The following is a 14,355-nucleotide window of genomic DNA, read 5'->3' as shown; positions in this document are numbered from 1 at the left end:
ACCTGTCGTCCACCACCAGTGTATAAAAACTGTCCGTTCCTGAGACTCACTCTCTCTGTCGTTTCATGTCGGCAGTAGAGTCAGAGCTCTGCGTGTTTGTATTAAACCTTCAGAAAACGCTTTTGTGGTCCTCACCTCTTTTCTTATACAGCAACCAGAAAATCATGATATCAGAGAGCAAGGAATTTCTTGTACATGTCATTGTTAAATGTGCATTTGTGCTTCGGCATGTTGCAGACTGACCAACTGTGTTAGTGTCTGCTCACTCCTTCTGATGCCCAGAGAGCTGCGAGAGCCGCTCAATTTAATGGCCCCAATGAAACATCATGAAAACCTGGACATTTGCATCACTTTATAAAAAAAAAATAAAAACCTGGATGGCCAGAACAGGACTTGGAAAACGGACATGTCGGGGGGGAATACGGACATTTGGTCACCCTACTTTGAACAGAAAAAACAACACCCAATACTAACATTTCCACCACAGTCTCAAGAGCTACTTATATAACACTGCGGAACATTCCTGGCAAAGCAATAACATCTCCACGGAGAAGAACCAGTGGCATCAGGAAAGTTCCCTGGTGCAGCTTTAAATACCAAAATAACCCTCTTTCTGCTACTGTTTACGTTTGTTTTCTTCATACACAGTCATTACCATAACACCAGTGAAGTTTTGTCGTTAGTGATGCTGACCTGAGCGGACCCCGGGAGCCTCTACATACACATTATAATTTATAGATCTGCAGCTGTAGCTCTCGTATGCTAGCGTCACGTCGTCGCGTTAGCCTCAGCGTGAACCGTGCTCTCCGAGTGCGGACACCGTTCTGCACTTAACACTTTTTAATATTACATACCGCCATTATATCCAACCCAAATCTTTTAAAAAACATCGAAACATTACGGCAAACTAGACAAATATAGAATTTTTATGACGGTGATTGTGTTTTTGTCCGTAGCACATTAGCTGTTGGATTAGCACGTTAGCGCTGATTCAAACTGTATTATTCAAAGTGAAGGTCCGTGTGGGGTTTACATTGTTAATCATGTTGTGGCTAATGCTACCGCTAACACCCAGACTAACTTAAACACTGATTATATCGACGACGCACACGCACTGTTGGGAAGGTTACTTTTAAAATGTATTCCCCTACAGATTACAGATTACATACCCCAAAGTGTAGTTTGTAATGTAATCCATTAAATTACTTAAAGTGAGTAATGTAATTTGAATACTTTGGATTACTTGACATTGTCATGTTTTATAAAACTAAATGAACGTACCAACCACATCCTGAAAATTCATGTTTGTTCTCTTCAAATTGTCTGTTGAGCCCAAGTCTCCATGAACAGACTTTTGTTTTACTGTAGAGAAAGAAAAGACAAAGATGTTTTATCTGCGAAAATAAAATAAAAAGTTCAGTCTTTCCTTAACCAGATAAAAAATATTATTGATAGAAAAATGCTTTCTATATGAGATCACCTTAAAGTATGCCCACACTACTGTTAGTGTCATATTGTTTAGACCTGGTTTAGTCCTGATTTAGATCTGGTTTTAGTCTTGATTTTAGTCCTGGTTTAGACCTGGTTTAGACCTGGTTTAGTCCTGGTTTAGAACTGGTTTAGTCCTGGTTTAGACCTGGTTTAGTCCTGGTTTTAGACTGGTTTAGTCCTGGTTTAGACTGGTTTAGTCCTGGTTTAGACCTGGTTTAGTCCTGGTTTAGAACTGGTTTAGTCCTGGTTTAGAACTGGTTTAGTCCTGGTTTAGATCTGGTTTTAGTCCTGATTTTAGTCCTGGTTTAGTCCTGGTTTAGACCTGGTATAGACCTGGTATAGACCTGGTTTTGACCTGGTTTAATCCTGGTTTTACTCCTGGTTTAGACCTGGTTTAGTCCTGGTTTAAACCTGGCTTTAGCTCTGGTTTTGTCCTGATTTTAGTCCTGGTTTTAGTCCTGGTTTAGATTTGGTTTAGTCCTGGTTTAGACCTGGTTTAGTCCTCATTTTAGTTCTAGTTTTAGTCCTGGTTTAGATCTGGTTTATTTCTGGTTTTAGTCCTAATTTTAGTCCTGATTTTAGTCCTGGTTTAGCCCAAAATGTAAAAACAGTAAAATGCCGCTGTGTAATCCATTTATTTGAACAAAGTAACTGTAATCCAATTACCACTCATTGAAAGGGTAACTGTAACTGAATACAGTTACTCATAAATTGTACTCTGATTACATAATGCCGGTACATGTAATCTGTTACTCCCCAAGGTCGCTTATTTATTCATTAAAGTGTTCTTGTCGGAGTAGTTTCCAGACCTCATACTTGTTATGTACAGTGTGACAGTGCACCGGAAGTGACAAATGTTTTGTGTCGACAATATGAAATGATTTGAACATTTGTGTTTCTTGCACTAATCGGATTTTAGTTTGATTTTGTGCGTTATTTTTAAAGGGCCAGTATGTTCTGATCAGTGTTCTAATGTCGTTTCCTCGTCCCAAACAGACCTGGAATTGTGTTTTGTTTCATTCACACGTTTAACACACAAACCCTGCACATTTAGACTGAGTTCTTCTCTCAAATAAAAAACTGTTCCACTCTGTTATGATGTGGTAATACAGGAAGTGCTCCACTGTGTTTTACAACTCCATCATTTCGATGATTTCAGACTTGGAGTTATCATTCTCTACTGAAATAAAAGTAAAAGGAGCTGTTGAAGGGCCACTAAACACCAAAATCACTTTTTTCGACTGATTCTCTGTGTAAATGGATCTAAAATAGAAATGTATCTAGCCCTGCCCTTATTTTGGCATTTTAGTGCATATTTGTTAAAAATTGGTTTTCAGTCGTGTCGTTAACGGCCTCTTTAGGATCAACTACAGCCAGGACATTTGAATTTACAGGTTGGATTTACAGGTTTATTACATGACGAGCACAAACACTGACGTCTCCAGGCGGTACAGGAGGCACAAATGTCCTCTCTGATTTAAAGGTTGTATAGAGGATTTTCCAAGGAACGAGAAATCCAGCGACTGTTTGTCCTTTTTCAAATGTTGCGCATGCGTGAAACCACCCCCCCTCCCCTACAGCTCCTACGTAGAAACGCCTCCTCCCGCCTCCTCCTTACACCAGAAGCAGGTTTGTTTACAGCCGGTGCGCTGCACATGACTTGTAAACAACTAACTACAGTGTTGGTTAGGCAAGACGGAGAAGTGAGGAGCGGGGGGAGCGGGTGTGCGGACATTTCGTGCGCGGACGAGAAGTGAGGAGCAGGGAGAAGAGAGCGGAGCAGGGAGAGAGGAGAGAGGAGAGGGGAGCGGTGCGCGGAGATTCCGTGCCCGGAGAAGTGAGGAGCAGGGGGGAAGAGCGGATCGGGCAGCGGGGACAGGAGCAGGAAAGGGGAGCAGAGAAGGTTGCGCGGAGATTCCGTGCGAATGAACTAGCTACAACACGCAGCAGCAAGCGGACTCTTTCTTTGCCTAGAAAATTAAGTTTTCAGACATAGGATATCACTTTCGTGTCCTGAAAAACGTTTGACTAGCTCTTGGAAATAAAGTACGTTTTCATAATAAGCAGAAGTGACCTGTCCAGGAGTATTTTGTGGACCAGTGCGTCAGTCTTTAGACCCTGCGTCTGCTTCAGTCGCGCCATCGCTGGAATGAATCTTCAAGAATCACCTTAGTTTGGCTTCGCTGCTTGTTCCCCTTGTCTTCTTCTTTCAGCGACCTCAAAAACGGACTTTCTTTTGCGGCGAACTGCTCCTGGATTCTTGTCGCGCCATTGCAACAAACTTTGTGCGAACTGCGAGGAAGATATAGGTAAAAAAAAGCCGCTAAGAACTGTTGCGTTGGTGGAGTAAACAGCGTCTGTGCGTCTTGCGTCTGTGGACTGCGTGACAGGCGTACGTAAGCCACGTACCGGCGGCGCGCAGGCAAGTCAGTTACGCTAGAAACGTAGGGAGATTGATTGACAGCCTGTCTGTCAGTTAACAGATAACGAGGCAGTGTCGTTATCTATTGGCAAATGTTTAGCCCCACCACGTCCAGAGTTGATGAATTTTTATTCTCTTTTTTTTGGTCATCATAATTACAAGGCTACTGCATCTCTATAATGCTATCATTGACAACTTGAAACAAAAAAAATCCTCCATACAACCTTTAAAGTCTAGAACACACGTCTGCGCCAAGATGGATCTCCCCCCAACCCACCAGGCACCACCCTACACCCGCTCCCACAATCCGCCAGGCACCACCCTACACCCGCTCCCCCCAACTCGCCGGGAACCACCCTACACCCTCTTACCCCAACCCACCAGGCACCACCCTACACTCACGCCCCCCAACATGCTGGGCACCACCCTACACCCACTCCCCCCACCCCGCCGGGCAACACTGTACACACGCTCCCCCCAACTCGCCGGGCACCACTCTACACCCTCTCCCCCCAACATGCTGGGCACCACCCACTCTGGAGCATTTTTCAGATTTTGCTTATGGGTGGAGTAAAGCTTCAGGAGGGGATTTTATGGCTCTTTAACTTAAACTACCACTTTCATGACATCACAAGGTGGAGCAGAGCATTTTGAGCTTTGAAGATGTAAACAGTCTAATAATAAAGTGTCACTCAAATGTGTGTGAATAAAACAAAACACAACTCCAGTTATATTTTTGAGGAGATAACAACTTTAGAACATGATTAAAACTCACAAGAGTTTTGTGTAATATGGGACCTTTAAAACGAAAGGATGAAATTCTGTGTTTTTTTGTTTTTTTTCCTACACTTGAATGAATAAATAGCTTTGCAGTGACATCATTACTGGTTGAAGTGACTGTGGGTTCACTCTTGACAACAGTGCAGTTTACCCTGGAGGACAAGGCTTGTGTGGAGGACAGGCACAAGGCTAATGACACAATGAGCACAATCACACATGTTCAGGAGGAAGGATTCGTCAACACGTCACTGTGGTCCAGAAGGAATCACACACCGGGTGGATTTGACGGACTAGGTGAGCTGTACACTGAGTCTGTGGGGTCACTTGTTTTCCAGTGAGGATCTTCTCCTTCAGAGCCTTCATAGAGAGATGAAGATTTGGCTGCAGTGGTCCAGAGTTCTTCTTCGCTTACCTTATGTACTCTGAGCATCCAGATTAGTCAGCACGATGAGTTTATAAGAACATGTTGTTCAAACCAAACACACATCATGAACCGCGTGAGAGTCCATCAGCTGATCAAAGAACTTTCCACGACAATGTGCTTCAAATGCGCTTGACCCAGACACACCTGCGCAGACAGACCCAGACTCACCTGCAGACAGACCCAGACTCACCTGCAGACAGACCCAGACTCACCTGCAGACAGACCCAGACTCACAGACTCAGCAGACAGACCCAGACTGCAGACAGACCCAGACTCACCCAGACAGACCCAGACTCACCAGACAGACCCAGACTCACCAGACAGACAGACCCAGACTCACCTGCGCAGACAGACCCAGACTCACCTGCAGACAGACCCAGACTCACCAGACCCAGACTCACCTGCGCAGACAGACCCAGACTCACTGCAGACAGACCCAGACAGACAGACAGACCCAGACTCACCTGCAGACAGACCCAGACTCACCTGCAGACAGACCCAGACTCACCTGCAGACAGACCCAGACTCACCTGCAGACAGACCCAGACTCACCTGCGCAGACAGACCCAGACTCACCTGCGCAGACAGACCCCAGACTCAACTGCAGACAGACCCAGACTCACCCGCTGAGACACCCAGACTCACCTGCAGACAGACCCAGACTCACCTGCGCAGACAAACCCAGACTCAACTGTGCAGACAGACCCAGACTCACCTGCAGACAGACCCAGACTCACCTGCAGACAGACCCAGACTCACCTGCAGACAGACCCAGACTAGACTGCAGACAGACCCAGACTCACCTGCAGACAGACCCAGACTCACCTGCAGACAGACCATCACCGCACAGACAGACTCACCTGCAGACAGACCCAGACTCACTGCAGACTGCAGACAGACCCAGACTCACCTGCACTGCAGACAGACCCAGACTCACCTGCAGACAGACCAGACTCACCTGCAGATAGACCCAGACTCACCTGCAGACAGACCCAGACTCACCTGCAGACAGACCCAGACTCACCTGCAGACAGACCCAGACTCACCTTCAGACAGACCCAGACTCGACTAACTAGTGACAGTATGAAAACTACCTCAGAGAGCAGAGTTTTTACAACAACTAGCATGCTAACTGCACATTTCCTGGTTATTGGATTTAATGCTTTCTAATAAAATGCACAGTACACAGCAGACTTACTTTGAGTTCAAGAGCTGCTTATACAATCTGCTCTGGGCCTGAGTGTAATAAAGACAAATAAAGTTTTCTTTTTCATTATGCTAAGCTGATTTATAAGATCTATGCAAGACAATATAAATAAAAGATTCTTAAATCACATTTGGGGACAGACAGAGTGACTTGCAGACTGTCTGCTGTAGAGTATGAATAGCTCTGAGCACTTTCCATCTGAATTATACAGGAGCAGTATTATAGGGTCAGGAAATGAGGACGAGATGTGTCACGTGACCAAAGAGTTTCCATCGTCTAAACTGCACTTTACAGACTTTTCAACTGTACTTTTGGACATGTGTGTTTCACATTTCACTGCTAAAAAAGGGGAGACTTTTCCATTAACTTCACTTTCATTAGCCTGTCCCAGTAGAGGAGTTATTGTAAATCTCAGGATCTAAGCAGGACTGGGCCTGGTCAGTACTTAGATGAGAGACACTGAGGACACCAGGTGCTACAGGGGGGTGCCAGGGACAAAAACTCTGTGTCCTTAAGCAAGACACTTCATCTACATTGCCTAGTATGAAAGCGGAGTGTGTGTGAGTGTCGGTCGTGGGAGGAGCCGAGCAGATTGGCAGCGTCACTTGTGTCAGTCTGCGCCAAAGCGATGACATCTCCATGGAGACAAGCAGGAAACAAAGCCCAGCAGAAAGGTTACACTGTGCAGCTTTAGTTACCAGATTTCTAGTGGCGTTATGAAGCCATAACAAATCACAGTCCTGTCGACGAACAACCTCTCATACTTAGATAATTAAACTCGTTTTAATTGATATGTGAGCAGATGGGGGAGCAGGAGAATCGGACAGCAAGGCACACAACTGAAGTCATTAGTGAGTTTGGATCATGTGGGCCAGTCATCTCTGAGGGATAGTAAGTTTTTATATTTTGAAGTATTTTAATTGACAAGCTCTTAAAACCAGCAGCACTGAGGAGGGTTTAGAGTTATCTCTGCTGAGTGTCCATGTGGACGCAGTATTCTGATTTCAGTCTCATGAATATGCCAGAAACCAGGAGACTCGCACTGGGTTTTTCTGGTATTATTCAGGATATTGTGGCCTGTAGACACAGTATCCTGATTTCTCAAAACTGGAGCGGAACTGAGCATGTACGAACTGAAGTAATAAAAAACAGTTATGAAAAGTTATTTTCCCAAAAAGAGTCAAACTCTTATCAGGACTTTTAAAGTAATAATAATTTATACATGGCCTGTGCTCATTGGCACATGGGCCCAAAAATAACTTTCTCTTTCACATTTACTTCCTCAATCCGGTGTGACGTCTGTAATGTGCACGGCGTGGAGCGTTTGGACCAATCAGTGTGAGAGCTGCTGGAGTGGAGCTACAGCAGGGTCAGAGCGGGGCGAGGCTAACTCTGACAAAGATCACTTTTAGGCGCTTGGTGAATTTAAACTTTTTTTTTTTTTTTAAGAGTTTATGTTGTGAAAAAAGAAAAGAGTCCTACAAAATCCGACCTTTGTGAAAGCCGGATGCCCTGTCAGAACACGGGCAGGTTGAATTCCCAAAATGCATTGTGTTTCTATTGTCATGTGGAAACAGAGGGAGGACCCAAAACGCCGGACTGCTTCAAAATATTTAATGACAAATCAAAAAAATCCAAAACTCAAGACTAAATTGCCATGATAAGAGACACGGAGAAACTCGGACAGAGACACATTAGGGCGGGGCAAACAATCAACAACAACAAACAATCAGGAAGTAAAACTCAGAACTACAAGCAGACAAAACAAATGTCAAAATAAAACACAAACTACAACCACTACAAAACATGAACCATGACATCTATGGGAGAATTCTTTCTGGGCCCAAGCTCCAGGAGCTGCAGTACCTGGAGCGACCACTAGTCTGTCTGGAGCAGAGACAGAGGGGAGGGGCTTATCCAGTTTTGATTCTAGATCGATGGCCTCACCTCTTTGGTGGTTTATCTGCTCTTGAACCAAACTGACTCTGTGACACTGTTGTATTTTTCAGCAGTTAAAAACGTTTTTCACTGAAGTTGTGACTGAGCTTTACAGTCTCATGTTCTTACTTTAGTCTATGTCTTTATTTTTTGTTGTTTGTTGTTAAACAACCTTAAGTTTGCAAAGTTACCACACAGTTACCATAGCAACCAGTCTAAATATCCAGGATACTCTGAAGGTACATGTACACAGGGATATGAGTATCGGTGGTTTCTGTGAGTGCAGGTAAACACCAGGTTCAGAACACTGTCAGACCCGGAATAAGCCTCATCCCCGGGACACTGATGCACATGTAAACACTCTACATGAACAGTCTTGTGCATTTATATCCATAATGTTCCATAAGGAGTAGGTACATTTTTATTATGAAATGAAAACTCTAAAGTTGTCTTTGTGTTGACTGAGCACTAGAATCAAACAAACTGCAGTATTCTCCCTCCCCAGACGTCTGTGTCATTTGGGAGATAGTGAACAGCCTGGAAATGAAAATCTTTTTGAAATGACTTTGGGGCATGATTATTTCTCTATTTCCTTGAGTTCTTTTCATGATTTTACTCACTAGAAACGGTTAAAGATGTTCTCTGTCAGTTGTAAACTCATTTTGTCATTTGTTTAAGTTAAATAGAGTTTATAAAGAAAGTTTCTTAACATTTATTTGATCTAAAAAGTACTTGGAAAATACTGTATGGTCGTAATCACAAACACATTAAAGGTGCACTCTGGAGCTTTTTGGTTGGGGGTTCGTCACCTTGCTTATTTCTATGAACATAGGGAGACTAGATTTTTAAAATTCAAAACTGGGACACACCCGGATGGTTATTGGTATAAATAAAATAGTGAAAAGAGAATGTAGTTAACTAATTGTCCATTTTTAAATTACTTTGTGGGTCAATCATAATCTGAGAGACTCTGACGGTGCTTTTTTTTTTTTTTTTTCTTATGGTAATTTTCAAGCTCAGTTTTCTGTATTTTAGGTTAAAAAAATGACAATATATTTGTCTCTTTACTGCTCCTGGGGACTGTGAGCGGGGACAGATGGAGAGAAAGAGGACACAGAGGACAGAGGGAGAGGTGGAGAGGGAGACAGGGGACAGAGGGAGAGACAGAGGACAGAGTTGGAGACAGAGGACAGAGTTGGAGACAGAGTTGAGACAGAGGACAGAGTTGTAGACAAAGAGGGACGGGGGACACAGAGACACAGCGGTGTGTTGGAGTGGGGCTGATGGATCATGCACACACAGGAACAGACAGAACACAGAGTAAAATAGTAACATCACCTTCACACAGTACAGGGGGGAAAGTACTGAAGTACTTTTACAGTCTAACCTCACCGAGCACTGTGCCATATTTACTTAAAAGCACTGATATTTACAGTAAAGTCATTTTTTCAAACTTAAGAACAAATATGGTGCATGATTTGTATTTGTATGTTAATGACTTTTTTTCTCTTTTTGCTCTTGAGAATCTTTACTTTGGTTCATGTTTTAGAAGTGAAAATAATGAGAGACGTTCTTCCCTGGCCACATGACACAACTACAGCAACAGATTGTGAAATAACAGTTGTACTGAAAAAAAAGGATGTATAACACTTCATTAGGGGTAAAAGGAGCAGTTTTAATAGAATTTTTTTTTTTTTTTTAATCCAGCCGAGGACAAAAGTACTAAAATTGCCCTCAAGTCTTTTAAAAACTGCTCAGAGTTTCTATCTATGACATCACAATGTTGGGAAATTTCAGACTGAGGCTGTGTCTGAAGGTCCACACTGTTCCCTACTTAGGACGTTTAGGGGTCACACCATCTTCAGTGCTGTCTGAATGTCCAGCTGGTGAAAAAGTAATGCTCTCTTAACTTCCCACAATGCACCTTGAAAAGTCGTGTGCATCGATGGTCACTAGAGCGTCAGTATAGACCACAATGCACTGGGAGAGTCGGGAAAACAATGGCGTAGAGCAGAGGTGTCCAAACTTTTTTCATCAAAGGCCACAAATCTAAACACAGACGAAGCAGAGGACTGTAAACTGGAGCTCAGTACGTACAGTGAATAATTGAAATATGTGCATGTTTAACACATTAGAATGAACCATCAGTCTTTATCCACGTTAAGATCCTTAAAACCACACACTAGATAGTAAATATCAACTTTATCAACGTAGATTTTCAAAAAACTTGCAGTAAAAAGTTTATTTTTAATTGATGCAAGGTAATTCAATTTAGCTGGAAGCCTGAGGGGCCAAGGAAAATTTGTCTGAGGGCCGCATTTGGCCCACTGGCCATAGTTTGGGCATGCCTGACGTACAGCGACAGGTGTTTAAAGGTTGTATGGAGGATTTTTTTTGTTTGTTTCAAATTGTCAATGGAAGTTTAAAATACCATTATAGAGATGCAGCAGCCTTGTAATTATGATGACCAAAAAAAAAAGAATGAAAATCTATCAACTGTGGACGTAGTGAGGTCCGATAAACATCAGCCAATAGAAAACAAGGCTACCTCATTTTCTATTGGCTGTTAGGTTGTCAGTCAAACTCCCGAGTGTAACTGACTCACCGGCATGCGGGGATTACATGGTTTATGCAGCGGTTCTTAGAGGCTTTTTCAAACTGTAGCTTCCTTACATTTCGCTCAAAGTTTGTTGCGATGGTGGACGAAAATCCACGACCAGTTCGCCGCAAAAGAAAATCCGTTTTTGAGGTTACTGAAATAAGAAGAGAAGAGGAAAAGGAGCGAAGCCAAACTGAGGTGATTCTTGGAGATTCCTTCCAACGATGGTGTGACTGAAGCAGACAAAGGGTCTAAAACCTTGATGCATCGGTCGCTAAATTACTTCTAGACACTTTAACAGTAATTCTGAACACGCACTGGCTGTAAACAAGCGTGATTTCTAGAGTAAAGAGGCGGGAGGAGGTGTTTCTACTGAGGGAGCTGTGGAGGAGGAAGGTGGTGTCATACATGCACAAGGATGGTCGCTGTATTTCTTTTTCCCTTAAAAAATCCTCTATACAACCTTTAAATGGACACAACCCGACTGAATGAAGCAAAGAAAAGAGCTGGTTTATGCCTCTGACTCTGAGTCTGAGACAAATGACGGAACAATAATGTCACAAAAGTCCAAAAAGTCCATTTGGCATCATCTTTGTTCTTTAAATCATTTATATGAAACCGTTTATGGTGAGTTTCTACGTGACCAGAGCAGAGTTTGGACGCCACAGGAGTTCTAACAACAATTAGCTCATAGTGTCAGTACTTTCTGGTTCATGGCCCATAAAAAAGATTTAAAGTAAATAAATGAGGAAATACAGGTGAAAATGAAGCAAACGTCCTTTTGAGACAATAAAGTGAATTCTGAATCTGAAGAGACAAATTTATATTTTGAAGATCGATCAATAGGCTACTTTGCCATGACATCATGCTGGGAGGGCTCTGCATGTATGTCTATGGTGGAATGTTCAGCACTTACCAACACCCCCAGGGAATGTTGATGGAAAACAGCAGCAGAAGTGTACACAAGGTTATTGATAAAAACCGAGTGGATTTTGCAGAAGGCTTCATATAAAGTGACAGAGATAAGCTCGAGTGTGTGGCTCATTAGTCCACAGTAAACACACACAGTCTGCTGCTGCCTCTCTCTGGGTTTGTGTGAAAAATGATCTGACTTACATTTCCCCAAAAACATCTGCAGCTCGTCTAATAAATAATAACACATAATCACCCCAAGAACCAACACGGCCCACGCTCTCACTATAAAAGCCCTGTCACCCACTTTCCCGCGGAGCTGAACAAACTGTGGACAGAAATATTAAATACCATTTATTCTACATCAGTAAAAACTGGACATATAATATTTACTTTATTATGTCATCACAGCAATGCAATTCATTATGACAATATTTTATATAGTGTACTTTATTTATTTGCATAAAATATGTAACTAACATATTTACATAAATATGACTTCTAACTTGGTAAATTCTAACTCAGTGAATTCCTGACTGTTAATGGTGATGGTGAGAACATTTTACTAAATACTGACAAGTAAATTGTACCTGATATTACAGCAGGAACATTTAGGGTTCGGGTTAAAAGGTGTGAGTGCAAATTGTTAAGAGGATTTTTTTCTACTAAATCTTACAAGTGATTTTTTTAGTGCATGGTCTTGGGTTTAGTCCAGGGGTGGGCAAACTACGGCGTGGGGGCCATATGTGGTCCTTTAATCTTGATCATATGATAATGATAATAATAATAATGATTATTTTCAATGCTATAAAGTTATTTCAATAAACAGTAAACACTGTGGGACTTGAAAGACACATATTTTGTTGTAATGCTTTGGAATGATTTTCAATGATGAGATATTTCAATAACATCAGACATGTTTTGTGCATATCTCAGGTTATTTTTTCTCTTATGAGGTGGATTACCAAAACCCTCCGTCCATCTGCTCCTGCTCTGGCCCTTAAATCAAATTTTAGAAGCCTTTGTTTAGTTTAGAAGCCCCTGGTTTAGTCAATAATAAAATGATCAGGTTCCATATTTGGGATGAACCTTTCTGATATTTCTTGGTAAAGTACAACATAATTAACAGGAGTAACTGTCTCTTGGCCCCTCTGAGAGTCTGACATCATCACAGTGTAGAATGTGAAATACACCAGGAGGATCTTTAAGCCCTGGAGAAGACACTGTTCATGTTGAAATAAAAGACTTTGATTGTCAAAGAGCTCCTCAGATTTATGTTATACTTTTATGTACATACTCCTCAAATGTTTTGTCTCTTTTTACTCTATTGGAAAATTGTGTTTCTTGTGTAAATTGTCAAACTTTTAGTCAGAATTCTCCTAGTGCGATGTCATTTTCAATCTGTTTTTCAACCTTTCTGATCCCACCAAAGAGAGTGATCACTTTCAATCTCATTTCAAATTAATTTATTAAGACATTAGAATCTTCAAAATATACTACACAAAACATAAATACAATACTAGTACTGAGGCTAGTACTATGACAAACTAGAACCTCCCCCTTCTGTACTTCCACATGGAGCCAGTGCAGCATCTGTAACACAAACACTGGTATCACAGCGCCCTCTGTTGGATCATGTGAGAACTGCACTTACTTTCATACAGAACCTTCAGCATACTACTACTACTACTACTACTACTACTACTACTACTACTACTACTACTACTACTACTACTACTACTACTACTACTACTACTACTACTACTACTACTACTACTACTACTACTACTACTACTACTACTACTACTACTACTACTACTACTACTACTACTACTACTACTGCTACTACTACTACTACTACTACTACTACTGCTACTACTACTACTACTACTACTACTACTACTACTACTACTACTACTACTACTACTACTACTACTACTACTACTACTACTACTACTACTGCTACTACTACTACTACTACTACTACTACTACTACTACTACTACTACTACTACTACTACTACTGCTACTACTACTACTACTACTACTACTACTACTACTACTACTACTGCTACTACTACTACTACTACTACTACTGCTACTACTACTACTACTACTACTACTACTACTGCTACTACTACTACTACTACTACTACTACTACTACTACTAGCTACTACTACTACTACTACTACTACTACTACTACTACTACTACTACTACTACTACTACTACTACTACTGCTACTACTACTACTACTACTACTACTACTACTACTACTACTACTACTACTACTACTACTACTACTACTACTACTACTACTACTGCTACTACTACTACTACTGCTACTGCTACTACTACTACTACTACTACTGCTACTACTACTACTACTACTACTACTACTACTACTACTACTACTACTACTACTACTACTACTACTACTACTACTACTACTGCTACTACTACTACTACTACTACTGCTACTACTACTACTACTACTACTACTACTACACTACTGCTACTACCTACTACTGCTACTACCACTACTACTGCTACTACCGCTACTACTACTACTACTACTACTAC

Source organism: Boleophthalmus pectinirostris, unplaced genomic scaffold (assembly GCF_026225935.1).
Source record: "Boleophthalmus pectinirostris isolate CB_2022bp ecotype Guang Dong unplaced genomic scaffold, ASM2622593v1 HiC_scaffold_20, whole genome shotgun sequence".
Taxonomy (NCBI): domain Eukaryota; kingdom Metazoa; phylum Chordata; class Actinopteri; order Gobiiformes; family Gobiidae; genus Boleophthalmus; species Boleophthalmus pectinirostris.
This window is presented reverse-complemented; position numbering follows the sequence as displayed.